At 42.6% G+C, this 16,405-nt stretch overlaps 1 pseudogene; it reads right to left on the reverse strand.

Annotated features, from left to right (window-relative positions):
• LOC124529158 (dihydrofolate reductase-like) overlaps window positions 1–8,072 on the reverse strand; it is a 38,847-nt pseudogene extending 30,775 nt beyond the window's left edge.
• Window positions 8,073–16,405: the final 8,333 nt, after the last annotated feature.

Here is a 16,405-nt window from a genome sequence, read left to right on the forward strand (position 1 = left end):
GCTTTCCAGAGCGGCTGCACCAATTTGCATTCCCACCAACAGTGCAAGAGGGTTCCCGTTTCTCCACATCCTCTCCAGCATCTATAGTCTCCTGATTTGTTCATTTTGGCCACTCTGACTGGCGTGAGGTGATACCTGAGTGTGGTTTTGATTTGTATTTCCCTGATAAGGAGCGACGCTGAACATCTTTTCATGTGTCTGTTGGCCATCTGGAGAAACTTAACAGGAACCCATGGGGGAGGGGAAGGAAAAAAAAAAAAAAAAAAGGACGTTAGAGTGGGAGAGAGCCAAAGCATAAGAGACTGTTAAAAACTGAGAACAAACTGAGGGTTGATGGGGGGTGGGAGGGAGGGGAGGGTGGGTGATGGGTATTGAGGAGGGCACCTTTTGGGATGAGCACTGGGTGTTGTATGGAAACCAATTTGTCAATAAATTTCATAAAAAAAAAATGCAATTTCAGTAAAAAAAAAAAAAAAAAAAAAAAACCCAGTTAGGCTTCCTTAGAACCTGACATAGGAATTTTAAATTCATCGTAGAGAAGAAATTTGTTTAAAAAAGAAGAAAAACTAAAGAATAACAAGGAAAAGGGGGCGCCTGGGTGGCTCAGTCAGTTAAGCGTCTGACTTCGGCTCAGGTCATGATCTCGCCCTGTGAGTTCGAGCCCTGCGTCAAGCTCTGTGCTGACAGCTCAGAGCCTGGAGCCTGTTTCAGATTCTGTGTCTCCCTCTCTCTCTGACCCTCCCCCATTCATGCTCTGTCTCTCTCTGTCTCAAAAATAAATAAACGTTAAAAAAAAAAAAAAAGAAGAACAAGGAAAGGGGTGCCTGGCTGGCTCAGTCAGTTAAGTGCTGACTTTGGCTCAGGTCATGATCTCATGGTCCATGGGTTCAAGCCCGTGTGGCACTCTGTGCTGACAGCTCAGAGCCTGGAGCCTGCTTCGGATTCTGTGTCTCCCTCTTTCTCTGCCCCTCCCCCACTCCCACTCTGTGTGTCTCTCTCTCTCTCTCAAAAATAAATAAACGTTAAAAAAAAAGAATAACAAGGAAAGAGTTTCTTTCTAAAAGTCCTGTGAAACCGCAGAAATTAAAACAGAAAATAAAGAAAGAGGTGGAAGGAAGAGACCAGACTGTGTGAGACTGATTATCTGATACAGGGGGTATTTCAAATCCAGGAGTGACAATGGCCTGCTCCATGAATAGTGCTGAAAATGGTATTTCAGAAGCAAAAGAAACAAAGTAAGAGTTCTACTTCAAGAGTTCCTCTCTTCAATTCTGACTGGAAAGATTAATGAATGACAAGTCTATCCAAGTAGTAGATGGAAAAACCAGTGACTATTTTATAATCTTGGGATAAGTTACTTTCTTAAGTAAAAAGAAAATTCAGAACTCATGAAAGAAAATTGTAGCATAAATTGTAGACAAAAGATTAATATAATATGGTGAGCAACCACATAACTAAAGGGGCAAATCCAAAGGAGAAATGCTTAAGTCCAATAAACATATGAAGAGATATTCATCTTCATACATTCATTATGACATGCAAACTAAAGCATCATTGGGATCCATGTCTCTTACATTAGATCGGTTAACATTGAAAAGATTGATAATACCCAGTAGTTGCAAGGTAGTGGGGAAGAGGTATTTTTATATGTGATGGTGGGAATGTAATTTGGTGAGCCTTGTGGGGGTCAATTTGAGAATAAATATTTAAATAACCCAGGAATTCCACATCTAGAAGTCCATTCTACAAAACAACCTAACCATGGATATGTACACAAAGTGTTACCTATAAAACTGAAAAATTAGAATCAACTGAATGTGTTCCTGTAAAAGATTGGTGAGATGAATTCTGACTTAACCACGCTAGAGGATGCAATGCAGTGTCAATAAGGACGAAATAGTTCTGCGTGTACCAACGATGAAAAAAGCTTGTGACATGTCACTGAATTACGATATTGTCACATAGGTGTATGCAAGGATGGTTTAATTTGAGTTTTAAGAAAATTCTTCAGGTTATGTAGGGAATGGAGGAGTTTTAAGTTTTATTTTATGAACTTTTATATTGTTTCAAATGTTATTAGTCTTATGTTTTTAAAACACTTGATTTAGCTGCAGTATTCAAAATTAAGTATCAGTCCAGGTGTCCAACTTTCCTGCCCTCACTGGGGTCCAAGCTACTCATCACCTGTCCTCGGTGTATAAAATTTCCCTGGAGGAGCACCTGAGTGGCTCGGTCAGTTAAGCCTCCAACTCTTGATTTTGGTTTAGTTCATCATCTCTCATGAGATCAAACCCCAGCATTGGGCTCTACACTGACAGCACAGAGCCTGCTTGGGATTTTCTCTCTCCCTCTGTGCTCCTCCCCTGCTTGCTTGCTCTCTCTCTCTCTCTCTCTCTCTCAAAAATAAGTGAGCTTTAAAAAAAAGTTCCCTGGGGCATGCCTGGGTGGCTCAGTTGATTAAGCATCCAACTTCGGCTCAGGTCATGATCTCACAATTTGTGAGTTCAAGCCCCGTGTCAGGCTCTGTGCTGATAGCTCAGAGCCTGGAGCCTGCTTCGGATTCTGTCTCCTTTTCTCTCTGCCCTCCCACGCTCATGCTCTGTCTCTCTCTGTCTCTCAATAATAAATAAATGTTTTTTTTTTAAAAAAAGTTCCCTGGACAGTGTGGAGGTTCCTCAAAAAATTAAAAATAGACCTACCCTATGACCCAGCAATAGCACTGCTAGGAATTTACCCAAGGGATACAGGAGTACTGATGCATAGGGGCACTTGTACCCTAATGTTTATAGCAGCACTCTCAACAATAGCCAAATTATGGAAAGAACCTAAATGTCCATCAACTGATGAATGGATAAAGAAATTGTGGTTTATATACACAATGGAGTACTACATGGCAATGAGAAAGAATGAAATATGGCCCTTTGTAGCAACATGGATGGAACTGGAGAGTGTTATGCTAAGTGAAATAAGCCATACAGAGAAAGACAGATACCATATGGTTTCACTCTTATGTGGATCCTGAGAAACTTAACAGAAACCCATGGGGAGGGGAAGGAAAAAAAAAAAAGAGGTTAGAGTGGGAGAGAGCCAAAGCATAAGAGACTCTTAAAAACTGAGAACAAACTGAGGGTTGATGGGGGGTGGGAGGGAGGGGAGGGTGGGTGATGGGTATTGAGGAGGGCACATTTTGGGATGAGCACTGGGTGTTGTATGGAAACCAATTTAACAATAAACTTCATATATTGAAAAAATTTTTTTTAATTTAAAAAAATAAAAAAAATTTAAAAAAAGTTCCCTGGAAAGATTTTAGAAAACAGTGATGCTTCATCTCAGAACAAGTAAGTCAGAATCTCAGGGGTAGGACTGAGGCACCCAATGCATGGTCTGCAGACCAGCAGTATCAACAGGATCTGACAGCCTGTTAGAAATGCAGACTCTCAGGCCCCACCCGAGACCTACTCCATCAAAGTGTGCATCTTGAATCACACCTCCCAGGGAATTCATTTGCACATTAGGTTGGGAAATGCTGACTATTCCATTTAGTGACCCAGGGTAAATTACTTAATGTATGGAGACTCCACTTTTCTCGACTGTAAAATAGAGGGAAATGATATCTCTGAAAGCTAAATGGGCTTATGTGTGTAAAGTGTCCAGGGCCCCACCAGGCATATAGTAGGGACCCAGTGAATGGTGCCTTTTGCATGCTGGTTATTTCCAACTTTGTGCCTCAAAAGCGGATGGCTCACCCACCCGACCTCCACTGACCACCTCACCAGAAAATCCTGTGGTCTGCATTCTCTCTGTGAGACATACAGACCAATGATCAGGGTACACAAGGTGGTGGCTACTCTCCAGCACACCCATGTGCTTCTGCTCCCACAGGTTCAGCTGTGTGTTTACCAAGAGGCAGCTGGGTGTGTTCCCAAACCTGTTTATGCCAGTAGCACTTGTTATTGAATTACATAATTTAATTAAACATTATGTAAACCAATGAAATAGGAGTCCAAAAAGTAAACTGTTCCCATGAAATGCTACATTGAAGGCTTTCAAAAGACCCAATAAATGCAAGTATCTAAAAATGCGCGTGGGTGAGACAACTGTAGAAGACAAGAGAAAAGAAGTCATATGCATGTACAATTATATTCAGGTTTCTTGGCAAGGTTTGAAAATTTTTCTGTCCAACATAAGGAAACCAAAATTGAATTCACAATTGACGTTTTGTGCGTGAATTTAAGAAAGGTCCATCTACCTGTGCTCACACAGAAGGCCTTGGCTCTATGTCAAAAGATTGGGGGTGAGTATCTCTATGTGTCAAGTTAAAATAAAGTATCTCCAGTATGGGTAGGCATCTCTTGGAAAGATTTCCCATGTGTTCTGGTCACAGAAGGCTTGGCACTCTGCAGGGCCCAAAGAGAATTTGTCTCTGCCATCGCCTCTAATGTACACACTGAGTGGGCTGATTCTTTCCTGTCCTTACATGAAGCCTCAAGCAGCCCTCCCAGTCACTCTGGGTGTGAAATGTCCTGAGATCACCTTTGGTCTTAAGGAAAGCCTTGTTTTAGTAATTAAAATAATCAGTTTAGTTTAATAACAAAATTCCATATTTTCCCTTTCCCTGAGCTGAGGCTTGATTTAGGCCACGAAACCCAAGGTCTTGGGAGTCGGGGACACAGGGGCCATTAGGACATGTGGATGTCCATGCTCTTTCAGTGCCTCCCCTTACTAGCTGCCTTTCCATCCCCTCCAAGGTTGGGCCTGGGACAAGTGGGTTAAGACAAAGGGCACAGTCTTCCATGGATAATACCTCCGTGACCTGGCATGGCTGCCCATTGGTCTTGGGTATACAGGGTTGAGTCTCTCATGAGGTATTCTCCCCATTGTGAATCCCCACTGAAAACCACATGATGAAAGCGATCATTCCTCTGCCTGCCTGTTCTCACTGCCTACACTCAACCCTCAGGCTGCTAGTCTGAGGAATTCTCCAGAAGGCCCTTTCTTGGTGGTCCTTCTTAAGAAGACTCTAGGCCAGCTCCCTCACATGAATCCAAACAACAAACCAGAAAAACTCACCTCCTTGTCCCAATGTTGGTGAAAGAACAGCTTAGAGTTCTAGCCATAAGAGCTTGTCAACACCTAGGGTCTCCAAGTACAGTTGTACAGATTATACACATTGTCATCTGTGTGGATGGCACCTTACAGTTGTGCAGTGTACCATCTGAACAGTCATTCTCAGAGTCACTAGCTCACTGAAACCCAGAGAATACACATCAAGCTTAGGTGACTGCCTCAAAGCCTTTTTCACTTGGATTGGGAAGTGATAAAGCACACCTCTCCCCCTACTAAATTAAAGGGGAAATGTCACAGCTCTCCAAGAACTTTCTCCATAAGAATCCTCTCTCTTTGATCCTCTTTACTCTCCTCTTCAACTTCCTAGCCCCATCTTAAATTACTTCTAAGGGTCACAAAAACAGAATTTTTTTGACCACCTGGTTTACATAGGACACTTTGGAGTATGAGTTTATTGTTTGTTCTTATACTTTCCTTCAAACAGGACAGAAATTGCTCTTGTTACACCTTTAATTGGCTTTTAAAACTAATTGACCAAGAGAGTGCCTGGGTGGCTCAGTCGGCTAAGCATCCAACTTTAGCCCAGGTCATGATCTCATGGGCCCTGAGTTTGAGGCCCCATTTCAGATCCTCTGTCCCCTGTCTCTCTGCCCCTCTCTTGCTTACTGTGTTCTGTGTGTGTGTGTGTGTGTGTGTGTGTGTGTGTGTCTCAAAAATAAGTAAACATTTTGGGTGCCTGATGGCTCAGTTGGTTAAGCGCCCAACTTTAGCTCAGGTCATGATGTCACAGGTCATGAGTTGGAGCCCCCACTTTGGATCCTCTGTCCCCCTGTCTCTCTGCCCCTCTGTCACTTGCATGTGCTCTCTCTCTCTCAAAAATAAGTAAACACTTGGGGCACCTGGGCGGCTCAGTCAGTGAAGCACCCAACTTCAGCTCAAGTCATGATCTCACAGTTCGTGGGTTTGAGCCCCACATTGGGATCTGTGCTGACAGCTCAGAGCCTGGAGCCTGCTTCAGATTCTGTGTCTCCCTCTCTCTCTGCCCCTCCCCCACTGGCACTCTGTCTGTCTCTCAAAAGTAAAAAATAAACATTAAAAATTTTTTTTAATAAGTTAACATTTAAAGAAAAAACAAAACAATAATTGACCAACTGTGGACCCAATGGCTGTTGTACATGGAAACACTTTATGCAGGAGGAGGTGCCAACAGAAGAGAATCAGGCATTCAGTGAACTTTCACAGAAAGGCCTTTTTCCATGAGCACAATTTACATTAGCCTTGAAACATCTGCCAGACCAAATCTAAGTGGAAGGGTACGGGAGCCAGAGAGGGGTCCTATTGGTGGAGAGATTGACATTGAATATCCATATTCACTCAAATTATGTTATCATGTCTGTGAAAACTTGTCTGGCAAACATCAAAAAGACACAAGAACGGGATAATCTTAGCCTCTTTTCCTGCTTTAGAAGTTAGAATGATTGTTTAAGAGATGTCAGGTGAAATATTTCCTAATTTGTGTCATGAAACAGCCTTAAACCCTGTCAAAAGACTATGGCTGTGGGGCACCTGGGTGGCTCAGTCGGTAGAGCATCTGACTTCAGCTCAGGTTGTGATCCCACAGTTTGTGAGTTTGAGCCCCATGTCTGGCTCGCTGCTGTCAGTGTGGAGCTCACTTCTGATTCTCTGTCTCCCTCTCTCTCTGCACCTCCCCCCCACTCAAAAATAATAAAAATAAATTAAAAAGACTATGGCCATAAATCCCATAGGATGATACACTGCTCAAGAATGCAGTTGCTGAAGCCATGAGAGGTAGCCCTCCAGGTCCACACTCATGGGCTCAGCCGTGTTTTCCACAGCAGAGGACTAAGCTAGCATGGTCCTTGATGGGTGTCACCCCAGTCCCATGCTTCTCCAGACCTAGCCTTTGCCATTATGAGATCAAAACTGAGGTCAGACCCCCACTTCCCTCCTGCTGAGTTCTTCTTTGGGACCTTGTCATTGGGTCAGCCTTGTACGTTACAGTTTTCAAGGTCAGCACTGAAAGAAGCAAATTTCCTTCAAGCCCCTTTAACTGCGGTGAAACTATGTGGCCATTAGGTGGATAGGATGCCTTGTTAATGACCCTGATGCCCAAAGACACTGCAGAGTAGGAGTTGCAAAACATGTGTTTTTTGTTTTGTTGCCATGGGCAATGTTGAAAACAAATTAGTTACCAACATTTAGAGATTAGGATATATCACATGAAAAGGTGATTTTTTTTTTTCTTGTCTTGAAATTAGAATCTCTCTCAACATACTGGGCCTAAATTCCTAAATGTCAACAGATAACTAAAACATTGTTTCCTGATACCCTGTGATAATAAACACATTTGATCTTTGAGGTTCATGGGTTCAAGCCCTGCATCGGGCTCTCAGCTGACAGCTCAGAGCCTGGAGCCTGCTTTGGATTCTGTGTCTCCCCTCTCTCTGCCCCTCCCCCATTCACACTGTCTCTCTCTCTCTCTCTCTCTCTCTTTCTCTCAAAAGGAAAAAAATAAACATTAAAAAAATTTTTTAAATAAATAAATAAAAAGTTTATCCTAAAAGTAAAAGCTAAGGGCACCTGAGTGGCACAGTCAGTTAAGCAACTGACTCTTGATTTTGGCTCACGTCATGATCCCACGATTCGTGAGTTTGAGACCCACTTCAGCACAGAGCCTGCTTGGGATTCTCTCTCTCCCTCTGTCTCAAAATAAATAAATAAACTTAAAAAAAAGTAAAAGCTACACTTGAAATTCTCTTTAAGGTCTTATGAATTGCACTGCAATTTCCTCTGCCCATTGGAGAAACACATTTTAATGGAGTCCTTTACCTGACTCACCCAGAAAATACCTCCAAAGCCTTCAGGACCATGCCAAACATGATCTCCTGTGCTGAAACGTCACCAGCTTCTTGGGGCTGCTTCCCTGTGCTTCCATTATACCTAAGTCTAGTTAGTCTTTTTCTGATGATGTAATCATCATTCATCTCCCCAACCGGACTGTGAGCAATTTGAGAAAAAAAAAAAAAAAGGTAATAATTTACAGGGCATTCCTAGCAGCTGAGCTATAATGTCTGATTAATGCTTATTTAATAGTGCATCATCCTTCAGGTCTCAGATTAGATATCGTTTCTATGAAGAAAACTGCCAACCTTTCCTGACACAACTGACTTTATCAGAACCCCTGTTATGCCTCTCCAAATATGGCCAACTTCTCGTTCACAGCACCCGTTACAATGGTAGTTCATTGTTTGGTGGGAATTTTTTGTTTGTCAGGGCCTTCCGCACCAGATTCGTGAGGCTGAGCCTATGTCTTCTGGTTCCTCAGTGTATTCACCCATCTGCCTAGTACAGTGCCCAGCAGCTATTCTCAAGTGGTTGCATGGCCCATGCAGTCATCAGGGTCATGAGTATCCAGCATAACAGTTCTGCCACTGCCCCCATGCTCCTGTCTGCTGTCACCATCTGTAAGTCCCAGGAGAAAGGGCCCCTGCCTTCTTTTGCTCACCATTATGGCTCCAGTCCAATGCCTAGTTCACTGTCTGTGTCTGGAGCACCACATATGCCTATCCCTTGCTCCAGTCAACACCTCAGCCCCCAGTTCTGTGCAAACTTTCACCTACATTGTGCAGGTAAAATCTGTCAGTACCTCACTGGCCCAAGGGGTGGAATCCTGGGAGAACCCACTTGACTCACAAGAATACACAAGCCAGAAGCCAGGGTGTTAGTGCCTGTGGGGCCACTCTTGGTCAGTGGACAGTTATATGAGATCCATTTCAGAAAGCTTCTCAAGAGATCCAGGGGGCTGAGGCACAGCAGCCCACGGTGCTAGGCAACTTCTTAATGCATCCTTGTGCTGTCTTTCTCTCTGTTCTTTTTCAGTCCTCTGGCCTCTCACTCTTCCCTGCGATCACTTCCCAAATACACCTCCCATCAAGGCATATACCTATACAGGTGCATATAGGCTCTGCTCTCAGGGAAATCCAGGGCAACATATGATGCAACAATTTGTTGTTGAATGAATGAATGACCCAGTGAATGAACAAGACCTTAACCATTGTGGATGCATGAGCATAACTGGGTCTCCAAAAACATCATGAATGATCATTTGCATTCATTACCACTCCTAAGAATACAATTACCTCCAACAGATAGAAGATGTTATCCCAAAGAATGTCTTTAAAAGAATAGACTCATTAAAAAGCAAGAAGGGACTAGTTGGTAGTTGCCAAGGACTGGAGGGAGGGGGGGATAGGGAGTTATTTTTAATGGAATTAAAATTATTTTAAGGGCACTTGGATGGCTCAGTCGGTTAAGTGCCCGACTTTGGCTCAGGTCATAATCTCACTGCTTGTGAGTTCAAGCCCCACGTCGGGCTCTGTGCTGACGGCTCAAAGTCTGGAGCTTGCTTTGGATTCTGTGTCTCCCCCCTCTCTGCCTCTTCCCTGCTTTCTCTCACTCTCTTTCCCTCTCAAAAATAAATAAACCTTAAAAATTAAAAAAATAAAAATAAAATTATTTTAGAAGGATTAACAGAATTTCAGTTTGGAAGATGAAAAAGTTCCGGAGATGGCAGGAGGTGATGGCTGCACCACAGTGCGAAGATACTCAACACCACTAAAATGTACACCTAAAAATGGTTAAGATGATGCATTTTGCTATGGATACTTTACCATAATAAATAATTATAATAAAAACTATAAGTATAATAAGATTATAATGATAAAAAACACATTGGACACTAACAAATAGTAGGAAATAAACACCAATGTTGCTACCTGTGATATGGGAGTGGGATTTTAGAATATACTCTTTAGTTTCCAATTTTCTCCACTGCTATTCTACTGTATTCCTCACCTGACAGTGGTGATGACCGTGCTATTCTTCTTGAGATGGCCCCAAAACATTAATATACATATTTTAGCTAACATTAAATTCTGAGTACAAAAGGAGACTTATTAACTAGCCTGCTTGTCTTTAATGATGATAATTTAATGATGATAATGGAAAAATTTTTGTTTTGTTCTCTTCCATTTCACTTTTGTTAGGACTTAATTTTGACAGGAGGTAAAAATGAGACTAACCCCTGGTATGGCTTGCTTTTCCAAAGGATATGCTTGTAACATATATTATACTTTTATATAAAACATGAACATTAAACAAAGTAGTGCTTTCACTTTTTATGAAAATAAAGCTAACCCTCATTAATTACCTCCTTAATCTCCTTATCACTTCCCATTATTATTATTATATATTTTGTTATCATTGATTCTCCATTAACATCCGTGTTCCTTTTTTTTTTTTTCCAACGTTTATTTATTTTTGGGACAGAGACAGACAGAGCATGAATGGGGGAGGGGCAGAGAGAGAGGTAGACACAGAATCGGAAACTGGCTCCAGGCTCTGAGCCATCAGCCCAGAGCCCGACGCAGGGCTCGAACTCACGGACCGCGAGATCGTGACCTGGCTGAAGTCGGACGCTTAACCGACTGCGCCACCCAGGCACCCCTCGTGTTCCTTTTTTAAGGTGATCACACTTTCCTTCTCCACAATTTTGGGTTTAACTAAGACCATTTAACCCCAAACTTAGTGATCAGTGTGTGCATTCCATATGCATTCTGCTACTACTAGGTGACAGGATTCTGGGATTTCAACCCACTTTCATCACAGCCACCATTTCTGTTCTGGAGCAAGTTGCTGTATCTCGCTTCCGACCGACTTTTCAGAAATAGTATAAGACCACATAAGAAAAGTTGGAAGTCCCTAGGAATTCCTATATGCGTTTTCTAAGGTTATTCTGTGGAACACTTGTGCCACAGGGTAGTCCCATGAAAATAGGTTTTGATCAAATATATATGAGAAAAGGCTACATGTTTATTCTCCTTTTAGAGACTAACAATGCACAATAAGTGTTTTTTTTTTAATTTTTTTTTTCAACGTTTATTTATTTTTGGGACAGAGAGAGACAGAGCATGAACGGGGGAGGGGCAGAGAGAGAGGGAGACACAGAATCGGAAACAGGCTCCAGGCTCTGAGCCATCAGCCCAGAGCCTGACGTGGGGCTCGAACTCACGGACTGCGAGATCGTGACCTGGCTGAAGTCGGACGTTTAACCGACTGCGCCACCCAGGCGCCCTTGCACAATAAGTGTTTTAAAGCGTCTGAGAAGTCCTTCACTAGAAGGAAGGAAGGAAGGAAGGAAGGAAGGAAGGAAGGAAGGAAGGAAGGAAGGAGAAAGAAAGGAAAAGAAAAGGGGAAAGAAAGGAAAAGAAAAGGGGAAAGAAAAGAAAAAAACAAAAGAAAAGAAAAGCAGTCATTTATCTTTGCTGATAAATGAATAAATACCCGGCTACTGAAATTTTTCTTTTATGTAACACCAATCTTAACATCCCTTGGAACAAAGTTTCTACAGAACATACTTTGGGTTTTACATAAATAAAAGTAGCTAATTCTAGGTGGGGAGAGCAGGGAGAGTGAAAATATCTTCTTGGTGTCATGGAGAATTCCCTGTTACTGAAAAACTATAAATGGTTAAGTGACTCCTTGCTGAGGATATTCTTGTCTAATCTCAAACCTGAAGAAGTCACTTCTACAAAGTTACTTCTAATTTTAGAATGGTAGACAATTAGACAACGAACTATGATATGAAGCTCTTCGTGGCAAACTCAATTGCCTACCATGACTAAGGAGAAATGAGAAAACCATCCAGGATAAGTGCTGGGCAAACCCCATGTGGGCAATGGAAACTGATGCGTTGGGGGCATATGCCCTAATGGGTGCAGTCACCACTCAGCTTCAGCTGTTGTTCTCACGTAGATGGACGGGCCCAGTATCGCTAGATTGTATGACTGTTCATGAAACCACCTTTCTATGGAAATTGTTCTATGCAGCAGGATATTGTTCTGTGAAAACCTCTTTATTTAAAACTATTGGCTCAGGGGCACCTGGGTTGCTCAGCTGGTTGGGCATCCGACTTCAGCTCAGGTCATGATCTCACAGTTCATGAGCTCAAGCCCCACATCAGCCTCACTGCTGTCAGCGCAGAGCCTGCTTCGGATCCTCTGTTTCCCCTGTCTCTCTGCCCCTTCCTCGCTTGAGCTCTCTCTCTCTCTCTCTCAAAAATGAATATACATTTATTTAAAAAATATATTAGCAGGGTGCCTAGATGGCTCAGTCAGTTAAGCGGCCAACTTCAGCTCAGGTCATGGACTCACAGTTGGTGAGTTCAAGCCCCACATTGGGTTCAATGCTGACAGCTCAGAGCCTGGAGACTGCTTCAGATTCTGTGTCTCCCTCTTTCTCTGCCCCTCTGCCATTTATGCTATATCTCTCAAAAATAAATAAGCATTAAAAAAAGAAGTTTAAAAAATATATTAGTCCAATAAAATAAAAAACAAAAAACACTGTAAAGGCTAAATTTGGTCCACAGGACAACTGTCTTGAGTCCTCTCACAATGGTGCTCAGAAATGAGTGCCCCTACCCTATGATGTAAAACTGAGGGTTTGAGAAGTCCTGTGTCACATTTTCATCAGTTTGCCTCCATCCTGATCAATCCGCCACCTCTTGCTGTGAATGTCTTCTTTACTGCCTGGGAACCAGCTTGATTGGAATATGTGAAGAAAGAATGAATATGCATTGAGTGAGGATGTGGAGGGACCTCCTAAGTGGAAACAATAAGGAACCTATAACATCTGAGTTTTGATCATCTTATTCTTTCCAGCTGTTTTCCACATAGTGTGGAGTCACTGTGTTGCCCGAGAGGACTCAGGGACAGCCATCAAGCTTTCAAAAGATAATTTTAATCAATTTTTCTGTTCAGAAATAGCTTTTGCAATTTAAAGCTGTTTTAAGATAACGTATAATTGATCTCAACTTGCATAAACACAAGCCACTATGGTTTCAAAATTTTATGATGGCTGGCTTTCTTTAAAGGGGGAGGGGCAGGAATGAAAAATGATAGATTTAACTTTACCGAAAAGGCCTCACATCTCTCCTTTCAGCTTCTTTAAATCTTCCAGAATGATATCACTCTTGATCATGGTGAGGCAAAGGAAAAATATTTTAGTAGAATAGCTAGATGGGAAAAAAGAAGAGCATGGCAGGAAGGACAGAACGAGGCCATCACTTGTCTAGAGCATTGAATGGAAGGGGCTTTTAGTCTTTCAATTACCTTTTGAAGGTAATTTGACGATGCGACTAATGAGAAACTAATCTTTGGCATCTTTTTTAATCTTGCTTCAATCTTGTTTAATTCCAGGGACAGTGGGTCATTAATGCAAGCAAATGGATCATCCCTAGGGTGACAAGCTTTCTTGAGCACTGACCATGTACCAGGCATCATACTGATATAGAAGTTAAAGAAAAAAAAAAAAAAAAGACCTTATCCTCTAAGATGTCCCAGGTCAGGGAGGAGAAAACCACATTAATATAATGTAGTAAGTGCCACAAGAGACAGCTATACCCATGCATCACAGGACCATGGAAGGAGGCACCTAACACAACTTGGGCAGAAAAGGAAGAAGACAGGTCAGGGAAGGAGTCTACAAGAAGAAGGTAAATGATGAAGAAACACCACTCAACACTTGGGAATAAAGAAAATTATATCATTTTAACTCACGATGGCCGGGAAAGCAAATTCCCTAAATAAGGGGCTTCTACGTTTTAGATGACTCTTCAATAGTGCCAAACCAAAGTGAGTGTTAGTCCTCAGCTTTCATATGTAGATTGTTTTTATTATTTGATGTCTAAAAGCAACCCTCAGTGACTGTACGCTTGCAATCATCGGAGAAGCATGCCGTATATTTTGAAAACTGTCATACTTTTTTTTTAATTTTTTTGAATGTTTTATTTATTTTTGACAGAGAGAGACAGAGCATGAGCAGGGTAGGGTCAGAGAGAGAGGGAGACACAGAATCCGAAGCAGGCTCCAGGCTCTGAGCCATCAGCACAGAGCCCGAAGCGGGGCTTGAAATCACGGACTGTGAGATCGTGACCTGAGCCAAAGTCGGACGCTCAATCGACTGAGCCACTCAGGCACCCCAAAACTGTCATACTTTTAGAAGTGCTTGCAGTGAATATGTTTTCTCCTTTACAAGTGTGTCTTTATACCAAAACAGAACTGCCACCTTTAAAATGTCACAACAGAGCATGTGGCTTATAAATGTCCTCTTACGTCAAGAACCTCTTAACTATACTGAGCACAGTCCATGCGCAATTGGCATCTGTAGAGGCTTTTGGAATGGGCTGCATACATTCATGAATCAGCTATAGTATCCATGAAAGTTTTTACTTCATTGATTGACCTCATGTTTATCTTCCAAAAGTAAGAGTTCAATGGGACCTTTGAACGCCTCTATGCTTGACTTACCTAGCCAATGTTTTCTGCAAAACCTATGTGTTTACAATAATGAAATAGATGCCTTTGTGTCACCTTGAAAAGGCAATGCTTCATGTCTATTATCTGAAAATTCTTGGCATAGGAACCCGGCTCTGCCTGTTCCATTTGTTTTAGAGAGTCACTAACAGATCCTCTTTCAAAGATTTACTCCCACAATAAAGATGAGAAACTATCTGTTGTCCCCTGTGACTGATCCCTGAGCTAGTCCTTCTTAGTGATGACAAATAGATTAACATGGGTGAGACCCTGATGTCAGATGACATCTCCAAGCCTTTCTGATATTTAAATAAAATTGGCTTCACCTTTCTAAGTCACAGCCATGCCCTCACCAGGATTTCGGGGAATTACCCAGGGACCTAGGCTCACGTATGTCACCTGTGACTCCAAGTAACTGCTCACCTCCTCAAAGCTCATCTCCATAACTCTCCTGTCTATGATTTCCACTGAAAACACCCACCCAGAACATTATGTAGAGCAGCCTTTACTCAAACTTTTGTGCCATGGAGAGTATTTACAGCGCAGAAATACAAACTGCTGAGAATGAATCATTAGGCACCTTTGTTGTTACAGGTACATCAGCCACCCTGCATCAGAAATGGCTCCATTTCTGACTCCCTGCCCCCATCACCTGCAGACTACAGCTCACATCTCCTAACTCAGCCCTTCTCCCTCAAGACTCCCACCGGCTCTGTGCTTCCCTGCTTCCAAGCTGCCCTCTCTGAGTTTCCCCCCCTCAAGTCCCCCCATTTCATTATACCGAGGAGCTGAGCTCCTGGGCCTGTCAGCTGAGTAACTAAAGAGGAAAGAAATGCACTGAAAGGATACTGTGGAGCCCACGGACTCACTCCTGACCGGCCAGAGAAACAGGCCAGAGAGAGAAAGAGAACAAACAAAGCCTCTGCAGCTGGAGCCAGAGCGGAGAGCCCCAGACACCACAGCCCCCACAGAACAGTAGAAGCCATGGCAGGAAGTCCGAAAACCCCTAGATCTGGACGCAGAGGCCACCACTGGCCCCACTGCCAGTTCTGCTGTGGCAGACAGATGTTGCTGATGCGGCTCAGCCATTCCCCACCGCCCCCCTCGGGCCAGAACAGCTTCCTCTCTGCCCTGCTTCTTTGCGTCATTAGCTCCCAATTTCTAATCTGGGGTGCAGGCATCTATCTGATGAGCCAAACCCATGACTTATGTCCATCCATGCCACAGCTGACAAATTAAGCATCTGGCTTCTTGGCTTTTATGGCAGAGACAGACTCTGCTTGCCACCCAACCTCATACAGTAGAAAATAAGTATACAACCATCAGAAAGGGGTTCACATGTCCAGCAGCCAGACGTAAAAAGTGTCAGCGTCACTTTCTATCACCTGTTTGCCTCCTGGCCTTTCTGGCTCCTTGATGACTCTGCACAACCAAAGACTTACTATAGCCTTGCCTTTGCTGAACAAAGGGCAATCTTCTCCAGCCTCACTGTCTAGGATGCAAAACCTGTCAGTTTTGTTCTCTCAAACTTTCCTGTCTTCTGCCTGAAATGTAAACTGTATATTTCTGGGAACCTAAATTTTAGAAGCTTAAACTCTTCTCAGGCTACTGTTTAAGATGACAGGTCATGATTTCTTTTCCAGGTCCCACTTAAAGAAAAACTTTAAGACCACTTCTGTCCCTAAAGTTCAGTTTTTATTTTGAATAGTTTCTAGTACCTCTTGAGATCATAACAGAAGGAGTAATTATAAGAATAAGAGATACCCTGTTGACTCCCAGAGGCTGCATCTTCCTTCCAACTTTTCTTTATACCTGCACTGTCCCTGTATGCAGTGCCTAATACTAACATTGGGCACTTGAAATAAGGCAAATCCAAATGTCAGCACTTGAAATGTACTGAAAGTATAAAAGATTTTGAGCACTTAGTATTTACTTAGAATGTAAAA

Source organism: Lynx rufus, unplaced genomic scaffold (genome assembly GCF_022079265.1).
Source record: "Lynx rufus isolate CCGP_SWC_20201006 ecotype Redwood Valley unplaced genomic scaffold, mLynRuf1.p SCAF_6, whole genome shotgun sequence".
NCBI classification, from domain to species: Eukaryota; Metazoa; Chordata; class Mammalia; order Carnivora; family Felidae; genus Lynx; species Lynx rufus.